The sequence below is a fragment of the Pongo abelii genome, chromosome 8 (assembly GCF_028885655.2).
Source record: "Pongo abelii isolate AG06213 chromosome 8, NHGRI_mPonAbe1-v2.0_pri, whole genome shotgun sequence".
Classification (NCBI taxonomy): Eukaryota; Metazoa; Chordata; class Mammalia; order Primates; family Hominidae; genus Pongo; species Pongo abelii.
In genome coordinates this window covers 36,054,051-36,066,374 of record NC_071993.2, presented here as the reverse complement: position 1 = coordinate 36,066,374, position 12,324 = coordinate 36,054,051, and the positions used below count along the sequence as shown (strand labels likewise).

Below are 12,324 nucleotides of genomic sequence, written 5' to 3'. Positions count from 1 at the left end.
AGGGGGAGGGGAGGGGGAGGGGAGGGGGAGGGGAGGGGGAGGGGAGGGGAGGGGAGGGAGGGAGAGGGGAGGGAGAGGGGAGGGAGAGGGGAGGGAGAGGGGAGGGAGAGGGGGGAGGGGGGAAGATGGGAGGAGGGGAGGGGGGGAAGATGGGAGGAGGGGAGGAGGGGAAGATGGGAGGAGGGGAGGAGGGGAGGAGTGAAGGATGCTTCCAAGTGTGAGCAATTTCACTTCCAAGATCAAGCATGCGTGGAAAACATTTAAAGAACAGTAATGGAGTAATTCAAATTATGCTTCTCTGCAATTAGCAGGCTTAGTTTATAAACATATTCACCAGAAAGGTTTATGACCAAAGATTAATGTAAGTATTAATTTTTTTTTTTTTTTTGAGATGGAGTCTCGTTCTGTCGCCAGCCTGGAGTGCAGTGGCACAATCCCAGCTCACTGCAACCTCCATCTCTCAGGTTCAAGCGATTCTCCTACCTCAGCCTCCTGAGTAGCTGGGACTACAGCCGCACGCCACCAGGCCCAGCTAATTTTTGTATTTTTAGTAGAGATGGGGTTTCGCCATGTTGGCCAGGATGGTCTCGATCTCTTGACCTCGTGATCCACCCGCGGATCGTGATCAGCCTCCCAAAGTGCTGGGATTACAGGCATGAGCCACCACGCCAAGCCGTATTAAATTTTTAAAAATTCTATACACATAACATTTTTTGAAATATCCCTACTACATAAAATTATGCCCACCTACATAGTTATGCTAGTGATACACATATGAGCAAAGAAATCTTTTTCTTATTAAATTCTGTTAAATTCAAATAACCATTATCCTCAATTCCAATGGACACTGAAATAACACTTCCACCCTCAATCCTCTTCTGTTAAGTAGTTAACACTCTACACTACAGTTGTTATTATGTGGTTAATCTATTTCTAAAGTGAAAGATGCCTGTGAAATTCAAATGGTATCTCCTAATTTATCCATTTGATAACCTGATTTTCAGGTTTAATTAATCCATTTGATAACCTGATTTTCAGTCACACGATGATCACATTCTCCCTCTTTCCTTTCCCACTCTTCCCTTCGCCTGTGTCTTTAAAAAAAATTACCATGAAATTCACTATGGGCCAATGTGAAACTCTATGGCAGGATTTCAACATCTCATCACTTTTTTTTTGTAATGATGAAACTGAGATAAGGAGGGACTTAGGAACAGAACAAATGGGACATGCAAAGTCTTCTATGTTCCAAAGCTGTTCTTTCATTTCATGCTAAATCTGCTACTAACAGAGCCAGTCACTATTGAACTGTAAGTCAAATATTCAAGGTTAGCTGCTGAATAATCAAGGATTATTTCATATAATCATACTCTCTAGAAATTTTGCAATTCACTTGTTTAAAAGGCTTTTATTAAACACCTGTTCTAGCAACAACAGAAATTTTTTTCATAATACATGGCCACATACCTAGAATAGTTTGCAACGTAGATGAAATGACCCAATAACAGCAACCACAAATGCAGCTACCAATTTATCAGTTACTACATACCAGCAACTGAACTAGGTACATTACAGTACATTACCTGCATACTCCATATTCACAGCAACCCCATTTTCTCCCTGTTTTACAGATACGTAAACTGAGGTTAAGAGTTTAAATAATTTGCCTACTATCACAAACCCTAGGATGACCCACGTCAAATATTTTCAAACTCTTTTGTTTTAGGACTCCTTTATAACTCAAAATTATTGAAGACCCCAAAAAGCTATGGTTTATATGGGTTCTATCTTTTGGTATTTATGAAATTGGAAATTAAAACTGAGAAATTTTAATGACATTTCTTTATTCATTTTAAAATAACAAAAGTAAGTTCATTTATGTTATAATAAAATCTATTTCTACAAAAATAACTTTCTCAAAACAAAAACTGATGAGATGATGCTGTTTTACATTTTTGAAAATCTAATGTCTGGCTTAAGAGAAAACAACTAGATTCCCCTATCTGCTTCAGCATTCGATATGTTGCTTTGATTGAAATACAAGAATATGAAGAAAATCACAAATTCAAAGAATACACTTCACTACCCAGCCTGGTTAGACTGCTAGGACCTGGTAAGATTCTGGTAGAAGGTGACTAGAAACACATTATTTTTGAGCAAAATGAATTTTTAAAATCCCCAACCAAAACAAATAGGAAAAATTATTACAACTAAATATAATGTGCTTGTTCCTCAAATTGTTTAGGTTAAAAAAGAATACTTGTGCCTTGCCCTGAGTAAGGGGCCCAAAGGCTTGCTGCCCTAGAGTGGGTTCAGGGTACTTTCCCAACTTGGTCTTCCTGCAATGCATGCAACCATCATCCCATTGCACAAACCAGAACGCAGCACCCAACACATCTCTAAACCATGTCCTGTCAATGCCACCACCTAAATCTCTCTCAAACACATCACTTCTCTTCACTTCCACCATCTTCCACCTAGACCACAACTCCTCCCCACAAATCCAGTCTCAGTCATTCTGATCCACTCTCTGGAGGAGCCTGCCAGCTCTGTCTGTCTACCCCATTCATTCTCTCTCTCTCTCTCTCTCTCTCTCTCTCTCTCTCCGTTCACCCTTACCCCTTGCTTAAACCCCTTCAATGGCTTTTCACTCCTCTAAGTAAAAATACCAAAATTATTAATATAGCCTACACAGCCATGTTTAATCTGCTCCTGCCTACCTCTCAGGGCTCACCCTCATCACGCACACACACATGTGCACGCTCTCTTATTCTAGCCAGACTGGCTTTCCTGCAGTTCCTGGATGGCAACAACACATAGGCCTTCCTTCTACTCAAAACACCCCCTACCACCACTATACACCCAACCACCCTTCAGGTCTCAGCTCAATCACAGTGTCTTCAGCAAAATCTTCCTGGAGCCCCAGTCGGTATCAGGTTCTCTCTGTTTTAGGCAATCAAGGAACGTACCTGCCACTCATCAGGGTGGCTTGATTTGGGTTGTGAATGCCCATCTCTCCCATTAGACTGTAAAGAACACAAGAGCAGTGACACCATCTGCTTTGTTCCACATTTTAACTCAATGCCTGCTATGCAGTAAATACTTAATGAATATCCATTAAATGAATGAAAGGACAGCATAAATCTGACAATGTACATACATATGTATAGGAAAGAATGAATCTATAAAGACAGTCAGTCCAATTTACTTTCCTTCATCTTCACCACTAGGTAATAGCTGGTACTTAACAGAAGGAAGGGAAGGAGTTGGATGTCCTGACTAAGTGGCACCCACCAAGAGCCACCGCCAGGCCCAGGTGGGGCTGGATCCAGAACAGAACTTGAGGGGCTAGGATCCTCTCAACTGCTGGCAACTGTCAGCACTTGTTTTGCCGCTCTTTCCTGCAGGGAAGGTTTAACTTCACTCTGCTTTACCAAGAACTCTGATAGGCTCCCACTGACATTGTACTTTATGTTTTGGAAAATCTCTGAAGCTGGTTTCAACTTCCTTGTGACCTATGTTATTTATTTACATATACAACCCTGTGGGTCACAGCAAATTTTCCTTCTATATATGTAACATATATGTATGTGTGTATCTTAACAAATATTATCACATTGAAATACACACATATTCATTCATATTTATGGAGCATTTAGGTGTCACATGCATTCTTTCAGTTAATTCTTACCACAAGGCTTCGACAAAACAGAGGGTTAGAGGGGATGTGTAACTTAAGTGCCCAAGGTCACAAGCCGGTAGGTGGCACAGCCACCACTCAACCTGGCTGCATATTAGACTCACCTAGGAAGTTTTAAAAAACTGTGACATCTGGATGCTTCCACAAGAGTGGGATGGACTCAGGCAGGGCAGACTGTAAAGCTACTCAGGGGATGGATTCCATGGGCACTATGCCCAGCCAGGTGGCATTATCTCCACTGTTCTTCACTCCAACATTCTCCTGCCTCAATCCATCCAGCTACCAACAACGCTCGACTGACAAAACTCACTCTGTCCAAGCACCCCGGGGGCAGCTGGTGCTGCAGCTGACATGGTAGATTTTTCAAAGATCATTAATAAATTCGTGACAGGGTCTGTGGCATTTAATTACTACTTTAAAGCCCCCAAATATTAAAAGGATTTCAGTTCTCCTCTGTATAAGACACAAATATACTTTTAAGAAGTGTACTAATGTATCTTAGAAATCGTTTCTGGTACTGTGGTTCCAACCCGGTGGGCCAAGACAGGGAGCCCAGAGGTACAAAGGCTTCTTTTCATTATAATTCAATCTAATAACAATGAATGAACCACAAGGCCTATTGTGATATGCAGGCTGTGGAAATTTCACTCCTTCCTCAGAACAAAACCAAGAGGTCCTTTCTGTCAGTGTTTGCCTATGCAGATTTGTTAATTCAGAATACTGCGCCAGTGGGGAAGGGTTTCTGAAAGACTTCTGGCCTCAAGTTAATGTTTTATGTTTTGGACAAAGGGTCTCAGGAGTATAGATATTGGCTTTATAGTCATCACTGGTTCAGCATCAGATAATTTCCAGATAACTGACAATTTAATGTACCACACTGTCAAAGCAATTTTAATAACATTCTAAAAACGTATTACACACAATCCTGACTTCCTTAAACACAGCATTTTAAGCAGTATTTTGCTTCTTCTTGATGGCCACCCAAAGTCATTGTCCTAAACCCCATGGACTGTATTGATGCAATGCAGTGGCTGCTGCCTGCAGTGAACTATGTGCATCAACACTAAACAGAGTTTGAACTGTGGTGTTTTCTGGGGTCTCAGCTTATGTTTCTGTAGTTTTTCTGTCTCCTTCTTCACTATCAGGCCTTCTTAATAACCTGCTGACAGCTGGAAAACTGGACAACACAGCATGTTTGCAGAGAAGGTTTGAGAGCAAAGACCTAAATACTAGTGTGTGTGTGTGTGTGTGTGTGTGTGTGTGAATGGGCATGTATGCTTGTGAATGGGTTGTGAGAATGGGTCATGTGCCTGTGTGTGAATGAGAGCACACGCACATGTGTGTGTGTGTGTGTGCTGGACCAGTGAAGGGAGAAGAGGAGCCAGGGTTTAATTTGGACAGGGACCCAGATGGCAGAAGACTGAGTGGGCTCCTTGGTGCTGCTGGCTATGGCCAGGATTCAGTGTCTCCCCCAGGGTGGGAAGGAAGCTACAGTCCTCTCCTGAAGCCTCTCAGCAGCATAAAGATGGAGAAACTGCCCTCCTAGAAGAGAACTGGGGTCAGAGTTGGTCACTAAGGGCACTGGATGAGTCACTAACAAGGGTAAGTTTTTGTTGTTTAGTTTGTAGTTTTTCTGATTGCAAAAGCAATACATCTAACTAAACATTTATACAGATTTACACAGATGTAAAAGTTAGAAAGTAGAAAGTCCTCCACAGCAAGCTTACATTCCCTCCACAAGGTACACGCGTGCTCCCAACTATTACACCACATTTTTCCAGATCAAATCATTCATTTCTCCCTTGGAGTTCCCACACTACATATGCTATAAACAAACATTGGTTCATTCTTACCATACTGTTCTTTGTTATATATTTTTGAATACCTTTCCATATTCACACTTACAAAATTCATTTTAAGCCATATATAACAACCCACTCTATGAATGTACCATAACTCAACTAATATTCTATTACGGAGTTATAATAAACAATGCTATGATGAATCCCTACCTTTGCAAACATGTATGAGTATTCCTGGGATAAATTCTGTAAAGTGGAAATTCCTAGGTCAAAGCACATGAATAAATTTAAACAGCCGCCTTCCAATCAGGAAGTACCAGTTTACAAGACCCAATTTTTTAATCTAATACAATACCAATGCAATAATCTTCAGGCCTATCCAAGGCTCCTGATCAAAACAGGAGAAAACAACAAAGAGTAAGTCAAATGAACTACTATCACAAAGTGCTGTGGGAAATGGGAACTGCAAGCCTGAAACCAGTCTTGTTTGGAGGGCAGCGGCTCCAACATCGGCCTGGCAGTTTCTGGGGCAGAGGAACAGTGTGTGTCTCCCGTGCATGCAGGAGGTATGACTGTACATGCTCACGGTGCAAGTGGAATCTTCATGGCCACTCCTGGGAACACAGCACACAGCAGCAGGACCTCTTTGGAACCAGCCATTGTACTGGGGTGGGAGCAGGTTCTCAGAGGCAGAAACCATGGTTCTGTTTTTGTTTTTAAAACCAGTGCCACCCCTTACATCTTCACTTAGACTCCCCAACCTGGTGTGGCTGGAGGACAGTGTGGATTAGGCATTTCCCTAACACAAACAGGTTCTTGGCAATAGCTTCAGGGACTTTCTAAAGAACATACTGTACACAAGTTTTAAAGCATCGATTTTGTATCTTTATGCACCTGGCCAGGCACACTTGGGAACACGCCTTCGTTCTCAGCTAGACTTAGGAGTTGCAAGACTAGGCTCTGATCAGGCTACGTGAGTGCTGGGAGACCCTGGCAAGCACTTAATAGTATCAGACATGCCTCCCTGTGTTGATTCTGTGAGCATCAAATGAGATGAGTGAGAAAATACTCTGTAAGCCCCAAGGCACTGCAGAAATGCAGGGGGGTGTTTACTACAATTATTAGAAAATAACGGCTGGGCGCAGTGGCTCACGCCTGTAATTCCAGCACTTTGGGAGGCCAAGGCGGGCAGATGACCTGAGGTCGGGAGTTCGAGACCAGCCTGACCAACATGGAGAAACCCCGTCTCTACTAAAAATATAAACTTAGCCAGGTGTGGTGGCGCATGCCTGTAATCCCAGCTACTTGGGAGGCTGTGGCAGGAGAATCGCTTGAAACCTGGAGGCGGAGGTTGCGGTGAGCCGAGATCATGCCATTGCACTCCAGCCTGGGCAACGAGTGAAACTCCGTCGTAAAAAAGAAAGAAAAGAAACATTTGAGAACTTATGCTAGGCTGGGTGCTGTCTGAATACTCTAAGCTATACTGACTCATTCAATCCTCACAACTACTCTGCAGGAGCTATGATTACTAACTTCTCCCTCTTGACAGATGAGAAACGAGGCTCCGAAAGTCCACACAACTTAGTCAAGTCCCCAGAGCCCCAGGCAGTGTGGCCACAGAGCCAGGCTCTCACCCTCTCTCTGTTCTGCCACCTTGTTACTGGTATGGGAATTACCTCCCCCAACCCCAGCCTCAGTTTCCTCATTTCCGTGTTGAGGTGATATCTCAGATACCATCTGAAAAACTCTTCTCTAACCCCTGTCTTCTTATAATTTCTGTTAGGTGAAGAGTAAGTGACCTTCGGATAATTGTAAGCTTACAGGAGTTCAGAATAAGCAAATCTGAGAATTTTCAAAGGATTATATCTACAAAAGAGTTCTGCTATTTTTAATTACTTACCTAATCTGGTCATAGCCAGCAACCCAGGACTGAGGCAGGTCAAAGTTCTTCTTGGACAAAAGGTTTCTTTGCATGGGTCTCTGAAGGATTCAGTTATTGAAACCAAACTGAGACATCTGCCACCATTCAACAAACCCAGGAGGAAAAATCCCTTAATAAAATGTACAGTGTACCAAAATAACCTGCTGCTTATAACAAACACCCTCAATGCACGTTTCCCCACCCCACCAAAAAAAAAAAAAAAAAAAAAAAAAAAAAAAAAAAAAAAAGCCTCTTTCAGCAGAATTTTTTTTTTTTTTGAGGCAGGGTCTCCCTCTGTCACTCAGGCTGGAGTGCATTGGTATAATCACGGTTCACTGTAGCCTCAACCTCCCTGGGCTCAGGTAATCCTCGGACCTCAGCCTCCCAAGTAGCTGAGAATACAGGTGCACGTCACCATGCCCGGCTGATTTTTGCATGTTTTGTAGAGACGGGGTTTTGCCACATTGCCCAGCCTGGTCTCGGAACACCTAGGCTCAAGCAATCCAACTGCCTCGGCCTCCTGAAGTGTTGACATTACAGGTGTGAGCTACCACACCTGGCCGAAAATTTTTAAATAAATGAAAAAAGACTCTATAAAAAAAGTGGAAATGAATTAAAGGCAAACATCACACAGACTAAACACCACCAAAGGACAACCAGTCATTTTACTTTAGGAGACTGGGGAGGTGGAGAGTTCAGCATACAAAACACTAGAAATAGATTCACAAATCAAGTGATTTTTCAGTGCTATTAACTAAAGCAGTAACTGTGGTTGATTTAGTACCATCTAACAAAATGTAAAGTCAGTTACAAAGACTGCACTTAAATAAAAGCAAATACTATGTTATTGTGCTTTTAGAGAAAAACTTTATAAAGGCCTTTACTAGCTAGACAATTAAATGAGTCCATGTTTTTTAGCAATAAAACAAAAAAATCATGAAGGATAAACAGATATCTTAACACGTAACTAATGTTAAAAAGATTTCATTTAAATGGCACAATTCTCTCTATTCCTTTAACTCTTAAATGACAAAAAAATAAGCAAATATAAATAAATAAATCCCTAATGGAATGCTGATTAAGAGACCTCTCTTCTTGGCCTAATCAATTATAAACCAGAATTAAATGTAAACATAAATGTAAACTAAATGTAAACATAAAACAACATATCTTGAAAGTTTATAACAGCTTTCAACTTTTCAAATTACAAGCACAATAACTGCCGTTTTCTGATTGCCTTTATGTGTCAAGTACCTTGCTACTTACTCACATTTAATCTTCTCAAATGCCCACGAGTCAGCTCATACTACAAGACAGGGAAATGCAGGTCAGAGAGGTTACAGAGCTTAGACAAGGCGACACAATCAGTCATGCACTGCAGCCAGGACCTCGGATCTAATGCTAAGTCCAATGCGTTTTTCAAAACACAGCTGCCTATATAGAATTGTAGCTGAATATCATATGAAAAAGCTAACTCATCCCGGGATCAAGGAGGCCACACAGAAGATTCCAGACAGCAGAGGTGCCACGAGCAAGCAAGAATATAGAATAATGTTTTATTGACGACTGTAGGTTTTAAATTTAAATTTTAAAAAAAGTTTTAAAAGAATAGAAAAGTGTAAAATTAGATGGAAAAATGAGTCAAAAATATTTATAGAATACAAAATAAGTCAAAAAAAGTTTTAAAAAGAATATAGAATAGCATTTAAGAGTGTAGGCTCAGGATCCAGCTTTTCTGAGTTCAACCCTGACTCCTCCACTTGGCATCCTGATGACTGTGGGGCAGTGACTTTCTCTGTGCCTCAGTTTCCCCTCTGCAAAATGGAGATGAGTATCCACCTAAGATTGTTATGGAGACTGAGTTAAAATTCACTCAACACTGAGAACCATATCTGGCCCATAGAAATTACTGTATTTATATTTCCTGTCAAGAGAAACCTCTGAAGAGAAAGCATTCTGACTAGATTCAGATCTAACAGGCCTGGATATAAGAGCAAGGGCAGAAAACAGGAAAGTAAGTGAAAACAAGCAGGATGAGCTGTAGGGAACAGCATCCTGGAGGAAAACAAGTGACTCAGCTCAAGAAAATGGGAGTCCATCACAGACTCCAGTCAGCAGGTCCAGCTAGAAGAGCACCAGGCAACATGGACAAAAGCCAAAGAGGCACAAAACTGTGTCCCTGACAAAAGCCACCCGACGCTTCTAAATACCAAATGAAAGCAAAATAAAATTACTTGGTCTTAAATTGGAGGTGAGAAAATGAAGGTAGACCAGCAAGCTCTGTGTTCTCTGGGTCGGAGGTTCTAGAATAACACAGAAACAGAGCACCTGCCCAGGACTGGAAGGCACTGGTCAAGTGAACCTGCATCAAGCTGACCATCAGGAGACTGGAGTTAGGATCCACATAGTTAGAGAGAGAATGGTGCCAAGCACCCATGATAAACCGTGCCTCTGAACTTCCTGCAGCACAGAGACGGGAGCTCGTGTGGAAGAGAAAGTAACAAAAGGGCCCTGAAACGAGGAATGAACTTAACAAAGCAATTCCCTCTCCTTTTACACTTGGCCTAGAAAGGTGATCCAGGAACAACACCTGAGTGGGCTTCTCCAGAAGAGGCCTGTCCAACCCGTGTGGCCGTCCTCAGCCAGGCCCTTTGAACCTCATCCTACACCCAAAATCCTGCCCCAAAGCTGAGCCAACACTGGCATAGGGGCACACAGCCTGACTTCAAACAGGCCTATCCACTCGGCTGGCTGTGTGACTAACAAATAAATGTTAAGTACGCAAATTTACACTTGGCCATGACTTGCTCAAAATTGGCTTAAAATGCTGCAGGGTATGATTCTGAATCAGTAAACAACAATACATTTTTCACTTCAGTCAGCCAAACACAGAGTTCAAATAAGATTTTGAAATTAGAATTCAGACTCATTGCCATCTAGGCTGTGAATTAACAGTTAAAAATTAGTCTCCATTCACATTCAGCTTAGGTTTGATGAGCAAAACTGCCAAAAGAAAGCATCTGTTTTTGCAGTTTGAAAACATATTTACTTTAAAAAAGTTTACTTCATATTCAGTCCCTACTTTTTAGGTGAGAGTCTGATTTTGTTTTCCAGTGAGATTCTGGAGTGAGACTGCGACTTCCTCATGAATTAGTCGTTGGGAACTAGGTAAGGTGATCCTAGATCCCACACTGCACTCTCCAGAATCCCCATCAGGTGCTGAGTTGCACGACAAACATGTTCATCTCAAACTGAAGATATGCAGAAAGAGTAGTTGCAAAGTCATTGAAAAGCCACCTGTGCCAAGTCAGAGACCCCAAAATATCACAGCAGCTACACATTTTCATGAGAAACAAGAGGGCACAAGTGAAAGAGACCCAGGAAAACCCAGGTGGGCCTGGTTTCTAGGGTTCGCTGCTTTTAGGGCCACTGGGGTCGGATCCCACTCCACTTCCCTGCTCACCAAAGCAAACAACATCAACTTTACCAAATATTCCTCTTGCTACAGGGCAAGACATGATTCATTTAGCATCACTATATCCTCCCACATACAAACAAAGGATGCACCATGATCCAGATTTCTTTAGGAAATTAGCAGCTTAATGAAAACTTCTTGAACTTATATACATGATGATTCTTCCACTATTTTATCTGTAAAAGATAGTCACAGGAAAAATCAGGTAAGCACAGACATAGGACCTAAATAAAGAACAATAGAAAATTAAGAACAGGAGTCAGCAATACTTTTCATGTAGAGAAAAAACTAGATAAGAAAGAAACCATCTGCAGGACCAAAGGGCACCATTTATTTTGAACTATACTTAAAAAAAAAAAAAAAAAAAAAAATTACAGCCATATTTATTTCTTCTTTTAATTATAAAGTTTGCCTAGAAATTAGTAATCTGTCAACGTATTTCCTAATTTCAGCAGTCACAATGCTGTATGAATGACCTAAAAGTATCAAAACCTAAAGTACACACACACACACACACATACACGCACACATATATTTACATAAATGTATATAAAGAGAGACATGAGATAAAGCAGTTAAAATCAATCTGTAGGACTAATTGAGTTGCATATCAAATGAGTTGATATGCAACTAAAATGAGCTGTATATCTAATGGGGTTTAGTTTTGAATTATCTCCAAATTATCTATCCAATAACTTCCTCAGACCAATAACTTATCACCTTAAAAATCCTCCAAATTGCTACAAAAAAAAAAAAAAAAAAAAAGGAACGGTCTAATGCAACCCAGTCCTTCCCTCGTGGTCCATGGCCACCACCCTAGCACATACCCCGGGTCATACTTGGATTACTTTTTCTCCCGTCAGCCTTCCTGCCACCTTTCTCTTTCTACCTCGGATCCAACCTGTGCCATTCTGCCAGGGTTGCAATGCCTCTAAAACACTTCCTTCATACCATTTCTTTGCTTAAAATTTTTAATGCTCAAAGGATAAGTCCAAATTCCTTCACATCATACCACATTAGAGATGCTTCACAATAAACTTCAACCTACTTTTTAATTAACTGTTCTTCAAGAATTCCCAAATAATAGTAATATAATTGAGCACTCACAGTATGTCAAAATAGTATCCTAACTACTTCACATGCATTAATTCATAAGGACAATAGGACATAAATACTACTATATCCCCACCCAGGTGCGGTGGCTCACGCCTGTAATCCCAGCACTTTGGGAGGCGGGTTGATCACGAGGTCAGGAGTTCGAGACAAGCCTGGCCAACATGGTGAAACCCTGTCTCTACTAAAAATACAAAAATTAGCTGGGTGTGGTGGCGCGTGCCTATAATCCCAGCTACTCGGGAGGCTGAGGCATAAGAATTGTTTGAACCCAGGAGGCGGAGGTTGCAGTGAGCAGAGATAGCGCCACTGC

The 12,324-nt window shown here is 41.5% G+C and overlaps 1 protein-coding gene across 14 annotated transcripts in view; it reads right to left on the bottom strand.

The window, feature by feature from the left end:
* The window catches only part of CCNY (cyclin Y), a 308,606-nt gene that overhangs the window by 131,224 nt on the left and 165,058 nt on the right, over window positions 1–12,324 (bottom strand). The gene's annotated exons all lie outside the window — the stretch shown is intronic.